The sequence below is a fragment of the Impatiens glandulifera genome, chromosome 6 (assembly GCF_907164915.1).
Source record: "Impatiens glandulifera chromosome 6, dImpGla2.1, whole genome shotgun sequence".
Classification (NCBI taxonomy): Eukaryota; Viridiplantae; Streptophyta; class Magnoliopsida; order Ericales; family Balsaminaceae; genus Impatiens; species Impatiens glandulifera.
In genome coordinates this window covers 14,052,094-14,078,239 of record NC_061867.1, presented here as the reverse complement: position 1 = coordinate 14,078,239, position 26,146 = coordinate 14,052,094, and positions in this window count along the sequence as shown.

The window sequence follows — 26,146 nt, the reverse complement described above, 5'->3', positions numbered from 1 at the left end:
AGACTTTTTCTTTAAGTCTCGTTTGATTTCACAAAACAGTTTTAAGGTCTATTTGATTCCAATTTTAACAAGTAAAGCCTTGTTTGATTTTAATCAAGTTCTTAAATCTTTATTTTTTTTTATCTTGGATTTGTATTGAGGCTTGTTTGACTTAAATTTCTCAAAAATGAACATTTTTTATTTTTCTTCTAAGAGATTTGATATCGTCAATATAGATATTGAAAATTAGTGTTTAAACAGAATGTGGAGTGGTTATTCGATGTTGCATATATGAAAGACAGTTGATACAACATGTAACAGATTTTCTAATTAAAGCGAGTGACTTTAATGTTTGTTTGCAACAGTGTGATTTTTATGTGTGTATAAGGGTCGGATTTGGATTAGCAGAAAACCTTATGAGTAGGTTTTAATTGGCAATCTCTGGTAAGTGCTGGTGCGAAGTTGTCAAGTGAGTGTTGATGTCTCAAGTGTTTTACCAATAATGATAATTTCTAAGGTATGCGTTAGGTGCACTAATTATATACATGGTTTGTTAGATTCTTTCTATGCAGGATTTTCTTAAAAGAATATGGAGAACAAATGATACATCTTCATGCTTATAGAAAATTGGTTGGAGGTTTTATAACCTCCTGTTGTCTTGGTATATGACTTGAAGAAATTCTCGGTTAAAATTAATTTGGAGAGATTTTTATTTGGAAAAAGTTATTGAAAAAGTAAAAAAAAAAAAGAGGTAGAGAGAAAATCTAGTAACAGATTTTCGCCTGTAGTCGCACAAGGTTCATCAAACTGACGACCATAGATTCTACCGGAGTTCGATTGAGCTGAGATTTTGTTGAGAGGTTGGTAACTCGTTCCTCTATATTTTCAAGGTTTGGACGTTTCGAAGTTTGATTTTATGGGGCTTAAAGTTTATGCTTAGTTTGAGTTTTATTTGACTTGTTTGGGATCAAGAAGTTTGTATCTTTTTTGTTTTGACCTTTTATCTTATTGGAAGAACTAATCAAAATGAAGACGGTGGTGAAATTATATGCTTTACAATTGACAAAAAAAATATCGAGTATAGAAAATTGTTATCAAAATGGTGTTACCGATGACAATATTGTCGACATGTTGATAGAGCAATCCTTCAAGACAAATTTCAAGATTGCATTGAGTTGACAGTGATTAAGGATTGACACAATTCTAGTTAACACACAATATGAATGAAAGACCAGGAAGAGGAAAACTAGTGAAAGACACGTATAAGTAAGAAGATATATAAAACCTTGAGTGAGATTCATTCATGAAAAGGGGGCTAGATGGGAGACTCAATTAATTCGAAAGTGATGATTTTGTTACTTCTTTTGTTATATCTTAATTATCTATACATTGTGCAATCATAGTTTAGATGAATGAGATGATTGATTTATCATCTTATTGAGGAGATGATTGAGATCTTGAATGTGAATCCTAGTAATGAAAAATGGGCTAAATGAGAGGTCTGGTCAATTCAAATGAAATTATATTCGATTTCTTTCAAAGAAACTATAGATGATCATTTGAAGCATTGCTGAGGACAATTGAATAGAGATTTTGAATCTTGAAAGGCTATTCTTGATTTGCTAGTCGTTTTTGGATATAAAAAACTAGTATATTGCAAGTTAATTTGTTCAAGGAGATGTATAACGTTCAAGTTTGTTGAGTATGCAACGTTCAAGGCAAGATGAGTGACAAATATTTGTCAGATCTTGATCTTGAGAAAAGAGATTACGAGATAACCTAATTTATTTTTTTATGAAGTAGACGATAAAATTTCGTCTTGGGTCTTCTCGCTTTCAATCAATATCTTAACTTGAGGAAGTAGACGATGGAAGTTCGTTTTGGGTGTTCTTAGTTTTCGATAGATATATGATTTTTGAAAAAATAGACGATGAAAGTTCGTCTTGAGTCTAATTGGTATTTTGGTTTCAGTCGATTGTTGGACTTGAAAATTAGACACTCAGTTTGTGGAAAACAAGGGTAAAGATTATTTTGACATAATAAAGAATTATTAATTTTAGTTTTTGCATATGTCAACGAGTATGAACAAGATTGGGAAGAGTTGTTGAATGTCTCTAATCGTTGAAATAGCGTGGTTACCCAAATTTACTTGGTGTTATAAACTTTAAATGTTATCTTTTAAGGGCTTTTGAATGGAAATGGAGGTAAAATGATTTATCTCGTGAATGGCTTGAAAAGTGAAGATTGATGTGTGACTCATACCCTTTTGTTGGCGCGATATATGTGATGGTGGAGATTGTTATTCTTCTAAGGGCTCTTTAGTTATCTCATGAATGACTCGAGAAAATGTGAGGATTGAAGGGTTTAACCCACTTATTTCTTGATGTCTTGACTTTTGTCAAGGTGGAGATTGATGGGTACGACTATTGTATTTTCTAAGCGACGTGAAATTCGTCAAGGTGGAGATTGTTGAATTTGTAATTTATTCATCACATCTCAATAAACGCGGTATTCGCCCAAAGTGGAGATTGTTAGGTTTTTGGCTCATATTTTATTAAAGTGTATATATTGTAATTGAGCTTTAAGCCTTAATTGGGCTTAGAACTAGTAGTTTAGTCTTTTCCCTTTTGATATACTCCTATAAATAGATATATATTAACCTAGAGTTATTTGAACTATTATTCTATGGAAAATCAATAAAATGGAAGACTCTCCGAAGATATAGGCTTTGTTGATCGAACCTCGTTGTATCTTGTGTTATTTATAATTCCTTACCCCCTTTTCTTTTTCACGTGTGTTTAGATTAGATCTTTTCTATACCGTGCTTTGACTGCTATTTCGTCAAAGGCTATCCACTAAGGATCGAATAAAGAGATACATGGAAATTCCCAATACAAAATGTTTATTATGTCTAGGAGAGGAAGAAACTATGAAACATCTATTTGGTTATTGACTTTTGCCTCATTTTTATGGGAAAAGTTACCAAGACTACGTCTATTCCAAATATTCCATTTGTATGGAAAAACATAATGGATTTCGCGCTTTTAAAGGAGAAAGGAAATCAATTCTGATCTCCTATAATATTTTCAAGTTTATTTTCGCGACTATTTTATATCATATTTGGGCTGAGCGAAATGCAATGATGTTTATAAGAGTTAAAAATAATGTGGAGCAAGTGTAAAAGAACATAATGTTTGATGGTTGTTCATTCCTGCATACATGGAGGAGAATCCTCATATGTGAGCTGAATTGGTTTTATGCGAAAATTGGAGTATCTCATTTGATGATTTCACACAAACTAATGACTATAAGGTGATATAGGTGAAGGTTGTTTCATAGTATTTTTTGAAATTAATTGTTTTCAAAATTATGAATGTTGTTTCTTTTGATGTCATTTGATTCCTTCGAGTAGTTTGGTTTGTTTCTTATTTACTTCAAATTAATGTTTTTTTTTTTATAAATTGAGTATTTTTTTAATGAAATAAAGCTATGTCGTTTTCCTAAAATTAAAAAAGTAATTTAAAAATATTATTACATAAAATGAATAGCTCCTTGAAATAAATAAATAAATATATATATATATATATATATATATATATATATATAAATATATAAATTCACATTCATCTATCAACACTCTATTCAAGCTTTTTGTAAATTTGATGCAAACAATTGTGACGAACTTGATGAAAAATGCAATTTAATGTAAATTGTATCATGTTATATATTGAACAATTAATTCAATAATATACTAAAGCTAAATATGTATCATGATAGATTGTTTTGCACATCTCCTACCACCACGAAGATAATGAAAATGATAATTTATTTTTCACCATTAGTTTTGGACCAATGAACTCATACAAAAGGTGAAAAATATCATGGGAATCTTGATGCCCATACTCCAACAGATTTCTAAAATTGACTTTGAGCCCAGAGTTTGATGATTATAAATATGCATTGTCTTGATAACGTTATAAATAACATTAATTAACAGAAGATTGAAATAATTTCAGGTAAATCAAAGTCATTTCATTTGACAGTTGTATCTGACAAATTAATAAAGTTATTAGGGCATATTTAATTAAGGAAAATAAAAAACAACAGTTTTAATTGTTTTTTTCTCTTCCCTTTTCCAGCAGTTCTTCTTCCATTGAAGCAGCAATTCCTCCATTGAAGGAGCAGGTTCTTCTTCTGATTTCCTTTATCACTTCTCCATTTAGTTAGTCATCTTTATTGATGATGATAATGTATTGAATAACAAGTTAGGATGAGGTTAATTGATAATTTTGATTAGATTACCTCTAGGCCAGGGGCGGAGCCAAATACAAGCCGGCCCGGGTAGCCCTAGATATTATGTATGTATTCATCAATAACGACAGTAATTTACCGACGTTATTGATTGTTTCCCGTCGTTATTGATTGTTTGTTTGATATTATTATAAAACTAGCCCAGGTAGATTTTTTGTTTAAAAATTAGCCCGGGTAGGTTTCAAATCTTGGCTCCGCCCCTGCTCTATGCTTGTATTGAACTACATTGTATACCCATTTGATATAGTGGATGATTTAAGTGGCCGAAGTGTCCCGTGGTTTTTACCTAATTTGAGTTTTCCACGTAAAATCTTGGTGTCTTGCTCTCTGTTTCTTTGATTGCTTGATTATTTGATGCTCAATTGAATTGACTGCCTATTTGATTATACAAAAGGGGAAAAAGAATTGTTAGGCCTTTGTTGTAGCTTGTCTATTTCTGGATTGCTAAACATGTGCTATTATTCGATTTCTCCAACAAGTGGTATCAGAGCTGAGTTCGTTTGGTGGTGATTCTTGTATAATTCAAATGGAAGAATCGTTGAGTAGTAATGGAACGATGATCAAACTCACAGCTACCAATTACACAATCTGGAAGTCACGGATGGAGGATTTATTGTGTAATTATGATTATGAAGACACTATTTTGGGTAATAAAGGCAAACCAGAGGCTATGACAGATGTAGATTGGAAGAAACTGAACAGAAAGGCAGTTGGTAAAATCAGGCTACTGAGGTGATGTATCAACATGTGGCTACTGAGGTTAATGCTCATAAAGTGTGGACTATTTTGAGTGAGTTGTATGAGAAGAACAACACTCAAAACAAAGCATTTCTATTTAGGAAGCTTTGCTCGTTGAAATATCAAGATGGGTCTTCTATGTCCGAGCATCTAAATGCTTTTCAAGGGATTCTAATTGAGTTGGCTATAATAGGAATGAAATTTAATGATGAGCTTCATGTTATGTGTTTGATTAATTCTCTACCTGATAGTTAGGAGACACTTGTGGTTTCAATTACCAATTCTGTTCCACAAGGTAAGTTCACTTTGAAAATGATGAAAGAGAGCGTGTTGAATGAAGAGGCTAGAAGAAAAGAATAGGGCTTCTCGACTCCAAGTCAGGTGTTCGTGACCGAGAGAAGTTGTAGAAGTAAAAGTAAAACTCCAAAGAATCGCAGTGGTAGTTCAGACAGGTCACGGGGAACATCCAACTCGAGAAAAGAGATTACATGTTATCATTGTGGCAAGCCAGGACACAAGAAGTATAAGTGCAGATCTTTGAAACGGGAACAAAAGGAGAATAAGCAAGATGGAAGTTGTAAGGTTGCAGTTATGGGTGGTAACGACATCGATATTATTTACGACAATGATAGTATCAACCTTGTTTCTCAAGATACACAATGGGTGGTAGACTCGGGTGTTTCTTATCATGTCACCAATCGTTGTGATATATTTGCTTCTTACACTAGTGGACAATTTGGTTCAGTGACGTTGGGAAACCATGTTACGTGTAAGATTGTTGGAAAATGAGATGTTTGTTTGGATACTAACATTTCGTGTAAGCTAGTTTTGAAGAATGTTCGACATGTTCCCGATATTCGGATGAATTTGATCTATACTGGTATTCTTGATGATGAGCGCTATTATAGTTACTTTGGTGAAGGAAAATGGAAACTCACTAAGGGATCTTTGGTGATAGCTAAAGGAAAGAAGGTCGGTTCTCTTTATGTGACAGAGACTAAGTCTTACGGGGGAGAAGCAAATACAATTAATGATTGTTCAGCACAGCTTTGGCATAAGAGACTTGGTCACTTAAGTCAGAATGGCATGCGAGTTCTCTCCAAGACAATCGATCTTCAGGGCTTAAAGTCCACAGATTTGAAGACATGCACAAATTGCTTAGTTGGTAAGCAATATAGAGTTTCCTTCAAAAGTTTCTCTCCATCTAGGAAGCCCAATATCCTAGATATGGTTCACACAGACATATGTTTTATGGATTCCTTGACTTCAGGTGGTGCTCATTGTTACATCACTTTTATCGATGATTGCTTAAGGAAGGTGTGGACATATTGCTTGAAGACTAAGGATCAAGCATTGGATTACTTCAAGTTGTTTCATGCTGAAGTGGAGAGAGAAATTGGGAAGAAGTTGAAATGTGTTTGTTCGGACAATGGTGGCGATTACAGATGGCCATTTGTGGAATACTGTAAAAGTCATGAGATCAAGCTTTTGAAGACTGTGCCAAAAACACCTCAACAGAATGGAGTCGCAGAGAGGATGAATAGGTTTATCAATGAGAGAATTTTGTGTATGTTGTCTCATGCTAAGTTGCTAAAATCCTTTTGGGGAGAGGCAATGAAGACAACGGTTGACCTGATAAACCTTTCACCCTCAACTCCTTTAGATGGAGACATTCCAGAAAGAGTCTGGAGAGGTAAAGACGTCTCTTATGATCACTTGAGAATTTTTGATTGTAAAGTATTTATTCATGTTCCTCGAGATGAGAGAGCAAAGCTTGATAGCAAGACAAGACAGTGTATCTTTATTGGGTATGGCCACGGAGAATTTGGGTACCGATGTTGGGATCCGGTTAACAAGAAACTCATTAGAAGTAGAGATGTGATATTTTTTGAAGATAAGACCATTGAAGACTTTGAGAAAAAAGAAAAGTCGAAGTCTACGGAGAATGAATTGCCTGACAATGGTAGGATTCGTACACCACAATCACAGTCCAATGATGTGGAAAATTCCCAAGTTGAGGTTGATGAGACTCCTCTAGTTGATGTTGAACCAACAGAGGAAGCTCAACAAGATAATGATAGTTCTTTAGAGCCATCCGATGATCAGCATATTAGAAGATCTAGTAGGCAGCGACAACCTTTTAGTAGGTATCCTCCCAATGATTATGTGATGTTGACTGATGGGGGAGAACCAGAAACCTATCAAGAAGTATTGTCTCATGAAAACAAAAACAAGTGGTCGGTGGCAATGCAAGAAGAGATAAATTCCTTGCAAGAGAACGAGACTTATGACTTGGTGAAACTTCCGAAAGGAAAGAAGACTTTGAAGAACAAGTGGGTATTCAAGTTGAAGCACCAAGAGAATAGCTCACAACCTCGATACAAAGCAAGACTGGTTGTGAAGGGCTTTGGACAGAAAAAGGGGATTGATTTTGAAGAGATCTTCTCACCGGTTGTGAAGAGGTCATCCATCAGAGTTGTGTTAGCATTGGCTGCTAGTCAAGATTTGGAAATTGAACAACTAGATGTGAAGACTGCATTTCTCCATGGTGACTTGGAGGAAGAGATCTATATGGAACAACCTGAGGGTTTCAAAGTTAAAGGTAAAGAAGATCTTGTCTGCAGGTTAGCTTGTATGGGCTCAAGCAAGCGCCTAGACAATGGTACAAGAAATTTGACTCCTTCATGGAAGAAAATGGGTACAGTAAGACTACTTCTGATCATTGAGTTTTCATCAAGAGATACGGCGTTGATGATTATGTTATTCTTCTGCTCTATGTTGATGATATGCTGATTATTGGACAAGATATTGAAAAAATTGAGAAGCTCAAAAGGGATTTGAACAAGTCTTTTGCGATGAAAGATTTGGGTTTAGTGAAGCAGATCCTAGGCATGGAAATCACAAGAGACAGAAAGAACATAATACTTTGGCTATCACAGGAGAAGTTCATTGAGAAGGTACTTGAGAGGTTTGCAATGAAAATGCAAAATCGGTTTCAGTTCCACTTGCATGTCATATCAATTTGAGTTCTAAACAATGTCCTACAAGTGAGAAAGAGAAAGATGAAATGAAGAATGTACCTTATACCTCTGCAGTTGGTAGTCTTATGTATGCCATGGTATGTACAAGACCGGACTTAGCACACACAGTTGGTGTTGTTAGTCGGTATCTCTCCAACCCGGGAGAAGAACATTGGTTTGCTGTTAAGTGGATTCTCAGATACCTTCGAGGCTCTTCAAAAGCATATTTATGCTTCGGAAGTGATACTCCTATTTTAGAAGGTTTTACAGATTCTGATATGGCAGGTGATGTTGATTCAAGAAAATCTGTATCAGGTTTTTTAGTTACCTTTGCAGGCGGTGTTGTTTCGTGGCAGTTAAGGTTACAAAAGTGTGTTGCTTTGTCTACTACAGAAGCTGAGTATATTGCAGTTATTGAGGCATGTAAAGAGGTGTTATGGATGAAGAAGTTCCTACAAGAGTTGGGCCAAAAGCAAGAGAAGTTTACTTTGTTTTGCGATAGTCAAAGTGCCATTCATCACTCAAAGAATTCAGCTTTTCATTCGAGATCCAAACACATCGACGTGAGATATCATTGGATACGTGATGTGTGCTTGAGGCAAAAGAGCTGAACTTGGAGAAGATTCATACAAGTGAGAATGGTGCCGATATGTTTAAGAAATCCTTGCCCAATGACAAGTTTGAAAATTGTCGGGAGAGAGCGGGTTTATTGGAGCCCGCGAAGTTGCGCTGATGAGGGAGATTTGTTGGGTCAGTTCATTTGCAGCTGGACCTGACAAATTAATAAAGACCATTAGGGCATATTTAATTAAGGGGAAAAAAACCAGCAGTTTAATTGTTTTTTTTCTCTCTCCCTCTTCCAGCAGTTCTTCCTCCATTGAAGCAACAATTCCTCAATTGAAGCATCATGTTCTTCTTCTGATTTCCTTTATCTCTTCTCCATTTGGTTAGTCATCTTTAGTGATGATGATAATGTATTGAATGACAAGTTAGGATGAGATTAATTGATAATTTTGATTAGATTACCTTTAGGCTTGTATTGAACTACATTCTATACCCATTTGATATAGTGGATGATTTAAGTGGCCGAAGTGTCCCGTGGTTTTTACCTAATTTGATTTTCCACGTAAAATCTTGGTGTCTTGCTCTCTGTTTCTTTGATTGCTTGATTATTTGATGCTAAATTGAATTGACTGCCTATTTGATTATACAAAAGGGGAAAAAGAATTGTTAGACCTTTGTTGTAGTTTGTCTATTTCTGGATTGCTAAACAGGTTCTATTGTTCGATTTCTCCAACAAATCCTTATTTAGGATTTCATTATTAATTGTTAATTAATTACTGGGGACAGTGCACCTCAATAAAGAAGATCATTTAGCACTCGGTCATCATCCTCATATGTTGGCCCATTGTGCCGACTTTTCATCAATGAAGTTTTGTAGGTTTTTATTTAAATGAGGGATAGTTCAAGTGAAAGAATAATTTCCTAAGATATTAAATCTCACTAAAAACATACTAAACTAAAATATGGGTCATGCTAGTTTTCTTCATATTTATATTCTAATTTCGAAACAAATATCCAAAGATTGTGATGTTAAGATAGGATTCTTGCAGAGGGTTGGCCCAAAGTTCGTGAAATTCCTCCACTTCCGAATAGATATGAAAGACGTGACTAATTATCAACGGATTCCTCTTAACTTCAGTTTTTTATATTCGAAATGAGTGAAGGAGACACCTAGCAAAACCAATTGTGACGTCAATAATACTTGTTGAAATTGTCATTTAAATCCATACCGAAATCATTTTCCCAAAGATTAACATAATGAACTTATATCATTCTTACCCAGTGACATAAGTCATCAATAATACCTTAAGTCTCATGCACATAGAACACCTATGGGAACATTTCCGATTCAAAAAGTTGATGCCTAAAATTCTTACATAGCATTCTTCAAGGACATAATCGTGCTCTATTTGAACCCATCATCACAAAGTTTTCAAGCCCACTTTAAAAAATATCAATATCCTTTTATTTCTTTTTTTAAACAGTCCGGAATATGAAGACTCAAACTCATAATCTTAAAAGACATGAGTTTATGTGTTCTTATATTATTGGATAAGAGAAATAAATGTTTAATAAATTGTGTTAAAAGAGTTCACAGGCAATAACCCACTACTTGATTATGCTTTACATCTTATTAATTAGCTTTAAATCTTACAAAAAATATTTGTGATCAAAGTACCTAATTATTTTATAACTAAAAAGTGAATTATAAGAGTGGAGGGTGGTGAAAGATACCAAGTACGTAATGAAGAAAGCTAGCTGCTCCATTGTGTTGAATATAACTTAGAACATTTAATTAGTTAATTGCAGAAGATTTTCGCGGGGCAAATCTCCTTTGGCAGATCGCAAACCAACCGAATTAGACATGCAGATTGAGGTAGCTGCCTGCCAATAGAGATCTTGCCCAGTGAATTAATGTTGCTTCTACAAGTAAGTGATCAGCTGATAGCTCCTTCTGTTTATTTAATTTACTCTTGCAAATTGGAATGCCAAGCACCTCCCCTTTCTGATCAATTTATAAGAGCATGGCTAATGAATATACCCCTGCTAGGATGGCATATTCAGTCCAAGAATATATATTGAATAGCCAGGGGTTGGTATTTGGCTACAAATTGAGGGGTTATTTGATCAATAATAATTCAATTCAAATTCACGACAAGAATATGAGAATCTAATTCTTGTCTTATGGATGAAAAAGCAAGTGGAGAGAGAAATGTGAAGAGGGTGATTGATCATATGATATAAAGGCCAAAAAAAGGAGTAATTAGTATTAAACATTAACTAATTTATGTTATCAAAGCTTATCCAAGGCAGCTTCAGTTTTCCGCGTATCCAAAACCCAAATAATTAGTTTATTTGAAAGATAAAATCGTTTTATTATTTTATATTTGTATAAAAATCAGAAATTTCTGGACATCAAGAGATGGTTTGATTTTGTTTCTTTTTTAAAGTTTATTTTGGGTTTTTCAAAAACTCTTTTCTATTTCTATTGCATCAATATCATTCTTTTAATTATTAAATCATTGAAGTTCTCAACTAAAATACTAAATATATTTAATTTATTTTTATTAAATTTAAATTTTAAATATAAAAGGATTTTTAGTAGTTTATCTAAAAACAAATCTCAATAACTCAATCATGGTTTTATCAAAGTCAAAATTCGTGGTGGATTATGATGTTCTTTTTTTTAACAAGTTTGAAATTAATTTTCTTTAAGTTTGACGCAAAGTTGACTATACGTTAGACGCAGTATTATTGATTTTTATACCTAGTTGCGTTTTTTTATCGCCCTTGCCACCTCAACAACTATTATTATTTTTATTATTATTATTATAATTACACGAGAGTTTAGAGAAAAGATCCTTAACTAGACGGGTTGAGGATAATAGTAAATCATTTGCATGTTGAAAATGACATTTTTTTTGGTAATTAGCAAATTTTGTGAAATTGACCTTTTGTACTGATTTGCGATTGGTCACCTTTTTTAGCCAATTAGAATCATACTCACCCTCGTCAACAATTTGTTCCTTTACATCCTCAAACTCTTACCCATTTGTCACAACACAAAATGATTTAGCTGTTAGGAGCATAAGTTGGCATGTCTTAATATGTATTGATTTGTTTGATTTACTGTTTTCATAATCACAACCTACACTTCATTTTCGGTATCACCCTCCCTAGAAGTCAACTTGAAATTAGATGCACTTTCAATCTATTTTATTCATAAATTAATATGATAATGTTAATAAATGATAATATGACAAATTAATATGATAATGTGATTGTGTGTGGTGATGGTAAATCCCGAAAATAATATAGGTTACATAAATCAAATGCAACTTCCCGTGTTTCATTGAGAGCAAAAGTTAATTCAAAAATATGAGTGGGTTAGAGGGAATAAAGGAAAGGGTACAACAAAAAGAATAGGAACCAGTTACATTTTGGATATGCTCCAATATGGAAATTGGCATATCCGATTTCTACTTATTTTTTTTTAATAATTGTATCTTTTTCATGTATCATGTTATTGATCTACATTTTTTTAAATATTATAAGGTTATTCGGGTACAAATTGAACAAAAACTTTTCATTACATATTATAACACTTAGAACACTTAAGTTTCCACCAAATCACAAGAATTTTTATTTTTTCTAAAATCATTACAAGTTTATTTTGAAAACAAAATATGGGAAATTACCTCTCTTTGAGTGGGAAAACATAAATATTTACAAATAAAATTTTGTGCAAAACTTGCCACAAATTAAATAAGATAAAACGTCAATAAAGATATGCATAATCATAATAACAAAGCCATACATACATCAAAATATAGCAAGCATCAAACCTAAAAATTATTCAAAAGATTGATATCGCTAGTTCGCAGTACAACAAAACAGGCATTCAGTGACACATAATTGCCCACGCATATTAAGCGTGGGCAAAAGATAGATAAAAAAAATTGTCAGCATTTCTTATTTATGACAACCCTTGTGAATTATATTTTATTTATATTTTTCATAACCTTAATAAACAAATAATTATATAACATTTCATTTAATAATTTTGTATGTATTATTTTTTACTTTTTAAAATTAGTTTGTTTTTAATAATATAGTTGATTAAACATTGTAATGAAATTGTATATTATTTTTATTTTGAATCAATTATATATATATATTTAAATTAATTAAATAGAATTAATACAGACTAAATAAAATAAATAAAATCTTTAAATAAATAGTATAATAAATGAGTTATTAAATAATTCATTTATAATTTACATTTCAAAATAAATAAATAAATAGCGTGCTCTCTCTATCCGAATTCTCTAACTCTCATAACGGATTGAATACGGTGTTTCAAAGCCACTATCTTGAATCACAATCGATACACTGTGTCCGATCCAATATCGTCGATTCTTTGCCGCCAGTGAACGCCGCCATGATATCTGACAACGGTCTCACCTATAATCATCTTCAGGTTCTAGAAAGCGTTCTAAAGATTTAGTTCAATTGTTGCTTGGTTATTCGTTTCTGTCGAATACCTGTTGTTGTTCTTTCACATTCTTGGTGAGGACATTTTGTTACAGTTCCAACATCTATAGATACAGATTGAACAATTCAATTCTCAACATGTGCGTCTCCTTTCTTCTTCTTATATTTCTTTATTCGTCATTGTTGATTTTAGATTTGAACTGAACATGTGCACTGTAAAATGTAGACGAAAAAAAATGAAAATCGAGGTTCAATTTAAGAGTACATTGATGTTCTGTTCCTAATTATGTTTGTTCATTTTGTTTTGATTCATATTCCTCGATTTTAATTTGATGAAATACATTATGGTTTGAGTTACCGCAACTAGAACCTTGTTGAAGGGCAGAACACTCTACACCTCCATATCCGCAAGCATAGTCAAGAAACATGATCTTATCTTCTTAATTATTTTCTTGATATATATGACATTGAGATGCTTGCAACTGTTTGGATAAATTTCTATAATAGCCACCAGAATGCTGTGATTATATGTTATCCCTTCTGATTTCCAAAAGAATTGCTTCAAAACAATTGTGTATAAACTATGCAAATGAGAGACTTTAGCAACTTTTCACGAGGCATCTGTTTAAACTAGAACAACATTTCTTAGACATTCCATATAGATTAGAAAGAACTGGTGATGTATCTGATTGACGTCTCTCCCAAAATGTTCAACACTACTTGTATAAGGGTTAGGAACCGAAAACCCTCTCTTTAAGTACATGGGCGTAAAAACATTCATATATGGAATGTGAAATGAATCTTCTAGCGGTTTTTGTTGGAAGTTTTAAGCATTCTCTAGTAATTCTGTATGGTTATGGAATTCCAAATTATATAACACAGTTCTCAGCTTTAGGAATTTTAGATGCACAAGGATACTGTAATAGTCATATTGGACCATCAATGTTAATGAAGAAAAAAAACTTTTCATGAAATCTCAACTGAGTTACATGATTGTTGTAATTGAAAGTTTCTTTCACACTATATGCAGGAAAATGAAAGTGAAATAACTCATTTTCATGTTGCCATTAGTTGTGTTGCTTAGGCGCTGAAGACACAAATTATTAATAGTTCTTACAATGAAGTCGCGATATGCTTCTTTAACACGGTGATAATTTTTAATGCACTTCTCTTAAAAATTTTGTTCCTAATTCATAGTTTTTTGTATGTTTGCTTTCTTTTTAAGACATGGAACTTTCTTAACAATGTTGTGTACTTTTTATTTTCGTTACATGCTTTTCTATTTTATTGGACCGCTACAAGGATTTGTTCTAGTAACTATTGAAACTAGTTAGGATACTCGGAAAGAACTTTTGAGTTGCTACTTGCTAGATAGAGCTTGAATCTTATTAGATGTAACAATAGTAGTATTATAGGGGTAGTATGGTAATTAGTAGAGTAAGTTAGTAGTTTAATGAGTTAGTATCTTATAAATAGTAGATTATGTATTATTTTGAGTAATGAATTGAATCTGTTTTATCCCCACTCAAGGTTTAGACTATTCTCGTCTCATCTGCAATTCTTTTACAAATTATAGATTTGTAGGCTGGTTCGTGACATTAGAGTTGATAGCCTCATTCTTTCTGTTAAGGGGAAGAGAAATCATTCTAGCATTAAGATAAGGTAGTTTTTGTTGTGGATTTTTCGCATATATACTCACTCCTTCCCATTTTGTTTTGTTTCTTGTATTTTTTATAGGTTGTAAATTTTTGGGATAAACTTGAGAAAATATAACTACAAATGAAGAAAAGTTGATATAATTCATAAATGTTGATGACTGATTTTATTAGTGAAGAAAGTTGAATAATGGTTGAATCCATGGTATTAAAATAGAACAACATACTATTTTCTTTTTACCATGAATTAAATTCCATTTTGAGAGCCTTGAAGGTGATGGATTTAGAAATCTCTAATTTTAGTATGAGTTTGAAGCAATAGTTGTGTTTGCATTAACAATATACATCTATATCATTAAAGATGTATTCTCTAATGACTATTCTTCTGGCTAAAGGCTCTAACCACTTTCCTATCTATCTATATTGATTTTATTGCATGTTTAGTCCGTTGGATATAATGCAAAATAAAAGTGTATAGATTCTTTAAGGTTAGCCAATGACATCATTACTTTTGCTTCAGAACAGATTGATTTTCAAGAGTGTTTGTTAAGCTACCCATATAAAGCCTTTTAGGCCTCTTGTGACCATTTTAAGAGAAGTGTGGATCTCTCTTGTAAGTACATATTGATTCAGAAACTGTATTATCAGGTAGTTTAGAATTGGAATGTCAAATATCATAGCTATTTGTTCTTTTAGGTTTCTGCAACCTATATCTGTAGTGTATTAAAAAATAATCTGACTGAGGTTCTTTGCTCCTTCAATATATTTTTTTTGGAAAGTTAGTGCTTAAATATTTTTTTGGGGGAATTAAAGGAGAACTAGCATTGAATCACTTTTCTGTCTTGGATTTTCTATGTTACTTCAGGCAAATGTGTTCTTCATTTCTATGGACCAACTTTTGATGTTTAAGTCTTATTGTTATCTATTTATTATGTTTTTAAATTCTTTTTGAGGCATTAAGCCATTAATAATATAAATGCCTGTCAGACTTTGCTTGGTCTTGGTATAGAGGATAGACATTATTCGTATTATTATTAGAAAAAGTAACAAAAAGATTGTTCATCTCTATATATGTAACTTAATGGTTTTATATGGTTTTGCTTCTTTTAGGTTATCAGTATGTTCTACCATTGGTTATACCTTGTGGTAAGATTTCTTTTCCTTTCTGATTATGAACTTAATGAATAGACAAAAAGACCCCCATACTGTTGTTTCCATTAGAATGTCGAATATTGGTTCTCAGCTCAATTGTTCACTAATAATGTTTGTGTTATGTGATCTAGATGGACTTCAGGTCAGCCTTTAGTCGTATTCATTTTTTTTAAACTTGATCAAGAACCGTCCTTGATTATTTTTGCAGGGACCTGATAGATTGGAGAAAGTTGGAACTTGTGGTTATGTGAGTCACCTAAAACCCTGCATCATGATGATTATTCTTGAATTTAGTGTGAGAAGATCCCTTTATATTTTGGTTGGTTACATCTTTTAGATATTTGTCTGGTTGTGCGAAGATAGTATCGATTATTGGAATGGATTTGGTTGGTTTGGTTCTTTAATGATTGTGTAAGTTAATTTAATTCTTAATCTCCTTTTTATGCCACATTTTTGCTAATTAAGTTAAAAATATTTCAAACCTATATGCCTATTTGGAGCTTATTTACTGGCAGGTATTGTTTATTAATCCTACTTCCTCGGGATTCACGGTATAAATTTAAGTATGCATGCCTTTATTCTTTTGTTACTGTGCATTTCCTTTACATTGACTGAAATATTAGAGCATATTTTTTTTTGTTAATCATTTATATTTGGTTTTTTTTTATGGTATTGGTGTCTGACTGAAGTATCTATCCTCGAGTTGTCAGCAACAGAAAAAAAAAATGTGGACATAGCAACAATGTTTTTTTTCTTTCAAATTTGTCTATATTTAATTCACATCAATATACCTTTTTTTATTTCTTATCTTAAAAATAATATTTATTTACATATTTGTAGTTGAGGCCCAAGAAGAAGATCAAGTATATGAAAATCGTCCATTTCCATTTTTCTATTATATATTTGTTGTTCAAACCACTTTGTTTGTTTTAGATTTTTTGACTATGATATGATTTTATGAAATAATTTTGTTAAGAGAATTTATGTTAATTTTCTTATAATTAAAAATGTCAATAATTAGTATGAAATAATTTTTTTAATAATTATTTAATTTAAAATTAATAATAAAAATATTTAGATAAAATTGTCAAAAAAAACAATATAAAAATATAAAAGAATTGTTAAAAATTAAATACTTTCAGCGACGCTTAAATTAAGTTTACCGATGCTTAATTAAGTGTCACTAGAACTTGCGCACACCCTGCTTGTGGCGACTCAAGAATAAGTGTCGGTGATATTTTTGGCGACGCTTTTAAGGGGGGTTGGGATGCGTCTTTTTAAGCGTCGCTGAAAGCCATTTTTGTTGTAGTGGATCGTGAGGTCGAGGTTATTGAAAGAACACTATACGACATTGATCTAGATTATCCTGTTCTGCTTTTTCTATGCTGTTATAGATGATAACGAGTGACATGACAATCAATCTCGATATGTTTGGTTCCCTCATGAAAGATGGAATTCCATGCAATCCAAATAGAACTGTAATTATCACAATGTAGCGGAGAAGGGTGAGAAATAGAAATACCTGTATCAGTAAGAAATCGAAGTAACCAAACAATTTCACAAGTAGTCAAGGCTATGTTACGATACTCAGCTTTCGAAAAAAGAATGAGATATGACATCCTTTTTCTTGCTTTTTCACGAAAAGAGTAAATCACTGAGGAAAATACGTGGACTTGCTGTCCTTAGGATCACCAACTCAATCTGTATCAAAATAAGCACATAAATCTAATGAAGACGTGGAAGAAAATCTAAGACAATGAAATTGATTACCCCGAAGATACCTAAGAATACAAAGAATATCAATCCAATGAAATGTAGTAGGGAAAATGAAAAACTAACTAACTACATGAACTACATGCGTAATGTATAAGCGAGTTACAGTAAGATAAACCAAGTTATTAATAATTGTACAATAAATATTAGAATCCTCCAAATGAGTGCCAACGGACGAAGAGTATCTAACATTGGTCTCAAGGGTGCATCAATAATTCAGTTGTCGGTTAGTCGAGCATGCTTAAACAACTCAACAATGCATTTTAATTTAGATACGAGATAACCTTTTGTATAATAGGCTAACTCAATTCCCAAAAAATAACATAGCATGCTCAAATCTTTCATAACAAAGGAATATGTCAACTCATATTTAAATATTCAATATCATCATGATCATCACCTATAATAATCATATCATCAACATACAAGGATAGAAGAATACATCATGCCATTGTACGCTTGACAAATAAAACTGAATCATGGTGACTATGAAGAAAGTTAAGAGAAGTGATCACCATAGAGAATTTTTCAAACCAGGAACATGGTGCTTGTTTGAGACAATAAATAGTTTTGTGAAACTTGCAGACTTCACAAAGATGTTGAGGAACACCCGAGAGAGGCATCATATAAACCTCTTCATGAAGGTCACCATTCAAGAAATCATTCTTCACGTCCATTCGAAAAAATTTCATTGGAAAACCAAAGCAACACTAATCAAAGTGCGAACAATCGTCATTTTCACAACAAGAGCAAATGTTTCCTCATAATCTTTGCCAAAATCTTGAGAATAACCTTTAGCAACAAGTCTGTGATCAATTTTTTATGTCAATATCGACAAATTGAAATGTTTTCTAAAATCTCTCTTTTTGAAAATGATAAGTTTTGAAAACAAGTCCAATGTGAGGGGAATTAATTTTAAGGTTTGAAAAAATTAAGTTTATAAAACAAGGCTTTGTAGAAACTCCATAACTTACCATCCCGTTGAATCTAGAAGAGATTGAGAGTTTCTTATTGAGAATTATGTCATATGCCTATTTATAAAAAAACAATTTTATAGAGAGTCGCCACCAAATTTTAAAATTTAGGAGATTTTAATTTGGTTATGTGTTGGAAAGAGTTTTTTAGACACTATGTTCCACAACGCCCTAAGGTCCTTACTAATTAACTTTGTCCGTTTTATAAATATTTTACGCATTATAATGTTTTTAAAATATTTATATGCTAACCTATGACCACATAAGTCACAAACTTACATAAAATGTAAATTCAACAAAATCAAATGAAATACCTAGCCTAAACAAGAAACAAAAATATGAAAAAATATACACAAGGACCGTGGTTAGCTTCCACAATCCTATAACTTAATTTTGGCAAAAGTGTGAACCCAGCTAGGTCGGAATCTACACCCTCGGTTGAACAGAATGCAGCAGCATCGGTCTCTGGTCAATAACAGCGGTCCCAAAGTGAACAATAGGTTCAGATTCTCAGTCGCAGTGTGTAACAACGTCAATTTCTAATCAACAACATGGGTCTCGGGGACACAATAGGTTCAAATTCTTGGTCACAATGTGCAACAATGTCGGTCTCTAGTCAACAACAACAGTCCTAGGTGCACAACAAGTTCAGATTCTCGGTCGCATCATGCCGCAACATCGGTCCCTGGTCAGCGACAATGGTACCAGGTACAACATACAACATCGGTCCCACAACAGATTCAAATTCTCGATCACATGTCAGCATCGGGTGTAGAAATTTGACCAGAAACAAATTAATTATAAAACATAATCTTATACCCAAAAAGATTTAATTTTTAATTAATCAAATTAAATCAACTAATCTTACTTAATCTAATTAAATAAAAAAACAAACAACTAAACAAATTATTTAAAACAACTAATTTAATCATTTAAAACTAATCTAATTAACAAAATAATAAAAGTATACTTCATGTTTTTTAAATCTTTAAAAAACGTTAATTTATATATTTTTTTATTTTTATTTCTATTTTTATTTTTTGATTTTATAAATAACCTAATTAATTAAATAAAATATTAAATATTCTAAGTATAATAACATTCTAAGTATCATAACTTAGACAAATTACTAACCTAACTTATTAAAATTGAAATTCAATTTTTCTTGAAAATTCAATTATTTCAAAAAATTTGTTTATAAACTATAAAAATTAAATAGTGAAAAATTAGTGTCTACAAATTCGAATCTTGTATCGCTCAATAGAACCCTACCAGAGTCAATGGGGTGAGGTTAAAGAAGCTTTGCTTAGTATTGATTGGAATAAAAGCCCGAGTCCTGATGGGTTTAATGCACAGTTCTTCAAAAATAATTGGTCGGTTGTGGGTAAAGACATTACTGATGGGGTTCTGGAGTTTTTCAAGAACAGGAAGATGTTAAAGCAATGGAATACAACGGTCCTAACCTTGATCCCAAAAATTGCGGTACCCGAGAAAGTACAAAATCTCAGACTATTTTCCTGCTGCAATGTGATTTATAAAATAATTTCAAAAATCATTTCTAAACGATTTAAAAATGTCATAAGAAACATTATAAATCTTAACCAATCTGCATTCATCCCCGGTAGGACAATCTCTCATAATATTCTTCTCATGTAGAGCCTTTTTAAAAGGCTACGGGAATAAGAAAATATCCTTGAGAGTGGCTTTCAAAATAGATATCAAAAAGATTTCGACTCTGTTAGATAGGAAGTCATTCGATACTTTCTGGTTGTATCTGCTTTTCCTATGATTTTTATTGATTGGATTATGCAGTGCGTTTCATCATTCTACTTTATTGTTAGCGTCAATGGAATCCACGGAGGCTATTTTAAGGGTGAAAACAGGGTAAGGAAAGGGGACCCCCTCTCTTCTTACCTTTTTGTAGCTATCATGGAGATCTTTGAGAGCATCTTCGCGATGTTCCGAAAGAATCGTCCATACATCTTTCACTCATTCTGTGAGGTAGAGGAGGTAACTCATTTATTCTTTGCTGACGATTTGTTCATTCTAGCGCACGCAGACATTGATTCCATTAAAACTATTAGGGTTGCACTAACGTTCTTTTCTGAGGATACAGGTTTAACTATTAATTAAAGCAAAAGCAGGACATCTTCAACATCATGGGCATCAAAGAAGGCAGTTTTCCCGTAAGGTACTTAGGAATTCAGTTAACTACGAAGCAGATCGAGATCTCAAACTACAAGCCGTAGTCATGGGCATAGTTGGCTACTGGGCGCAGCAAATGGTCATTTCGAAGAAGGTAATGAAGGAGCTCGATACATTGATGAAGAACTTTATCTGGGCAGTAGCGGAAGAGGAGGAAAAAAAGTCAAATGGACCGCTCTCTGCAAACCGAAGGAGGAGGGAGGCATCGGCTTGAAGAACTGTATCGAGTGGAACAAGGCTCTCACCTTCAAGCATTTGTGGGCTTTGGAGCGCAATCAGTAGTCACTATGGATCAAATGGGTGCATACGAGGTTTATAAAAATCGAAACCAGCATCTGAACCTGCGAAATTAATAAAGGTATGAGCTTGTCTCTAAAAAAGATTCTTAAACTAAGAGTGATATTGCAGATCTTTATGACATCCGGCTAGGGGACGGGAAAGGCACTCTATTCTGGCACGACCCCTTGTTCGAAACCAGTCAATCATCCACAAGGAGGAGTTTCAAAATACACGCATCATAAGGGACTGCACAGAAGCGAAAATCAGAGACATTAAAGACATAAATTAGAACTCACTCCTGAGAAGAAATCTAGAAGGACAGAGGATACTTGATCATATAAGTAACATACAACTACACGACAGACCGAATATTTAAAAATGAAAAATTGAGGACAATGGGAAGCTAGTATTGAAGAAAATATGGGAGGTAACACGGGAAAAAACACAAATAGTAGAATGGGCTCCGCATGTATGGTCAATGAAGATTATCCCTAGACACCAGTTCATCATATGGCTCGCCTTCTGGGAAAGACTCAACACTCGTGATTGTATCAGCAAGTATATGAGCATCCCGGACACGAACTGTCTTCTATGTAGAGGAAATAAAGAAACCATAGATCACCTATTCGGGAGCTACTGTATTGCTTCAGAGCTTTGGTACAGATTCTATAAAAGCCTGGAGTTGATCAGTTTCCCGAGCGAATGGAATGAAATCAAAGATGCAACACCACTCATAGCCAAGGGAAATAGATTTGCAACAAGCGTGTTCAAGTGCGGCTTTAGAGCAGTGGTGTATAACATTTGGCAAGAACGGAATGCAAGGGTATATGACAGAACCCGCAGGAGCATGGAAGAATTATGGAAAGATATTATATCGGATTGTAGCGCCCTCGCGGGAACAACTACACGACAGACCGGATATTCAAGAATTCCAAGCACGAAGCAGAACTTGAATATATGTAGGAACTGGAATTTACCGTTTTTTAAACTCATTAGAATTAAAAACATTGTAATTAGATAATTCATTTACATTTTAAGATTTTTAGTTTTTACTCAGAATGTTATGACTTCAAAATCATTCTAGGCCTGTCTAGAATGATCTCTTAAACTCGTGGGTTTTTTTCCCATTTTTGGGAATTTTTAAAGAAATGACGCTAAATCATTTTTCCATAAAAAAATTAAGTTTTAATCATTATTTGATAACAACTAATACACAATTATTAAATAATATATGTACTCAAATGTTGGAAATAATTCCAACACTTAAACTTTGCAAAACCAAAATTAGAAAGGAAGGAAAGAATGTGAATATCTTAAGTATTTTTATATCACATAATATCCATTACAATGTGTTATTTGTTTATATAACCAAAATTTAATGTTAATTCTTAAAAAAATACAAATTTATGTATTATTATAGTCTCATTTAAGTAAACTCTTAAATTAAACATACTTTATATTTAAATTTATAATTTTACAAGTTTATAATCGATTTTACTCATATATATATAAAAAATGAATTTATATTTGAATTTTTTTATTTAATTAAATAAATTAATGTAAATAATTTTATAAATAATTTCTTTTATATGATTATTTACTATTATTATGTTTTAATTAATATACTTATTAATTATATTATGCTACCATTCCCGCTCTTATAAGATTTAAGTCGAAACATGAATAATGTGTTGCCACATCATTTCTGATATTAACTATGATATTAAATTCTGGCTCTTTATATTAATCTTTAATATAACTTAAAATAAGTTATTTTTTTATTAAAAAATATATATTAATATTAAATTTTGCCACATGGTCTTAGAGAAATTATTGACTATATTTTAATTTGAGAATATTTAATTTTTGCATTGTTGTGACCCTATACAAATACATGCAAAAATTGCATCACTCGACATTAATGTTACTGGTGGTGAGATTGATGAACTTTTGCATTTATTGGTATAATATTTTAATTTATAATTAAATAATATAATTTTAATGGTAGGTATATTTATTTTGTAATCTAAGGTGGATTCTAAAAAGGAAAAGAAAATAATCCTATATATATAACCCACAGATAAAAAAAAAACCTTGTGTATTTATTTTGTAATCTAATGTGGATTCTATATGAAAAAAGTAAGATTGAATGAATATAGCTATATAATAAATAATAATAATGATTAGATAGCATTTGGAGATGAAAATATACCTACTTTTTTTCTTACTCTACTATAAATTTCTATGTTTATTAACATCCAAAATTACACAGCTCGTAAATTTCTCATTATTCATTTTTTCTTAACCTGTCTTTCATGGTTACATGTTTTTGACAAACAATATGACGACAGTTAACGTAGTATCTACAGGCGTTTACAATCCAATACTTTTACCGACTTTCCTTTTAAAGTTGTATGAGATTGTCGACGATCCCTCGACAAATGATATTGTCTCTTGGGGTCCGACTAATCGAACTTTTATTGTGTGGAAACTTGACAATTTCTACAGCTTTTTGTTCAAATATTACAATGACAATAATTTCTCCACCTTTGGTAGGGAACTCCACAAATATGTGAGTCTTAAATTCTCCTTATTCAACCATCTTTTTTTATGTTTATAAATTTTAATAAGTTGAATTTATGATTTTGTTGATGAATCAAACTAATTTTGGGATCTTGGTGAATCTTATTAGGGTAATTTGGGTTTGTAATTATATACATATACATAATCTCGATAGTATTATAAATTTGACTTTATACTAGTATTTGTTATCATCATAATCACAATCAGTTTGAAAATTACAAATGTAAAACTATGAGTGATTTTAATTTAATTTGATATGAAATATGTCATTGAATTAAATATAACTGTTTTAGGTGAAAAGTGGGTGGAAATTGGTTTTTGATAATTGTTTTAATCAAACTAAAAAAAATAAGACTTTTGATTAATTTTTTCTAATAAAAATGATTGATTTTGATTTTTTTACAAAATAAAATGAAAATTATAGTAAATAAACTCATTAATATAATCTTGTTGAGTTTATATCATCATGTTCAGAGTTTCTTTAATTGTAAACAAATTAATTTATAATTTTATTTGTTGATTTGATTATTTCATATTTTTTTAGATTTATGTCCATGTTTTCGTAGTTTTAAACAATTATCTATCTTTTATACATTGCAAATTCTTTTTAACTCATAAGTTTATACTTCTTATTTTATTTTTCATCTATCATTTTAAACTTCTATTTGTTAAATCATAAATCATTATTTCTACTTAGTTTTACTATATTTAAATTTGTATAACGTTTGTAATAAATAAATTTTCATGTTTTAAATATATATTTATTTTGTTTAAATGGTCATGTGCGAAGATTCGACCACATGATCACATTGAGTTAAGAGTCTTCAATATTTTTTGTTTATTTATTATAGTGTTTTAACAAAGTACAACATACACAATGGGAGTTTGCTCATGAAACCGGATTTGTCCGAGGAGAGCCGCATCTTATGATGAATATCATTTCGAGACCAAAGAGTCTTGGCCATTCGTCAAGGAATCCAAGGATAGCGAGAAGTTCTCCACTACTATCAACTTATCCTAAGAGGCAGTGGAAAAGACAAGAGTTGGCTTGGGTAAACAATCAACAAGACGTAATTGTGTCCTCCTCTTCTAATGTGTCAAAGAATTCGGGACTTGGCATCAATTTGGAGTTGGAGAATATCAATAGAAAAAGGAAATTCGAGCTGTTGGAAGATACTGTGAAAGAAGATGAACATGTTGGTGCTATGATGATACAGAATTCATTTCCTGAATACAATGATGATGACAACATTGTATGGGCTGACATTCCGCCTCTTTCCTATGCTCAAGAAATTGGCAATAATAATATTGTTTTAGAACAATCTGAAAATAATAAGGAGGTAAAAGATGATAACAAACGAGAAGAGTCGATATTCGAAATGTGGGAACGTTTTCTCATGGAAACTGACTGAAATTTGAGTTAAGGGTCGTAACAATATCTTTGCTTGAAGAGGGTTCTAATCGTTGTTATAGTTAATTTGTGAGAACTCATGTCATTACCTAATTTGGAAGAATTTATGTTTTAGTTGGCCAATATGAATTGTACTATTTATATAATTGTAGTTTAATGAAAAATAAATGTTTTACTTTGTTAAGAAAGAAAATACTGAATAAGGCAAAATATGTGTCGCTAAATATTGATAATAATAATTAATATCCGATATTTTAAATGAAAATAATAAGATTGTAGACATTAATCATATGCCAGTTGTAGGAAGGGCATCACTGAAACTACTTAGTCTAATTACATTTTTTGTTATATAATTTTTTTTAATAATATATATATATATATATATATATTTAATATTGTAATTTTATTATTTAATTATAAATAATAAAATATTTTTAAATTATTATTATTTATTTATTTATTAATATGATTAATAAGATGAATATATATATATATATATATATATTATATTTATAATTGTAAAATTAATAATAATTTCAAATAAAATATTTATAAATAATAGTTTTATTTTTAAATATTTAATAAGATATAAAATTATAATTTATATATAAATATAATTATAATAGATTTTATTTAGAATGGCTATTTAAATAAATAAATAACAATTAAATTACGTAAATAAGAATATAGTATATAATATTTTTATACAATGATATTGTTTTGAAATATTCTAATGTAATTAAAAATTCTAAGTTTATGTATATTTTTATTTATTCTATACATAATATTTTTTTAAAATGATGCATGTATAATTGTATATACAAAAGATGATAAGAATTGTGATGTAAGTATATAAAAAAATGACATAACAATATATATAAAAAGTCAACAAACATGAAAATAAGAAAAAAAATTGTTTTTTAATAATATAATTTTTTTTCTAATAAATTAGAAACATATACAACTATTAGTATCACAATCATCTTTATATTACAATTTTTTCTTTTC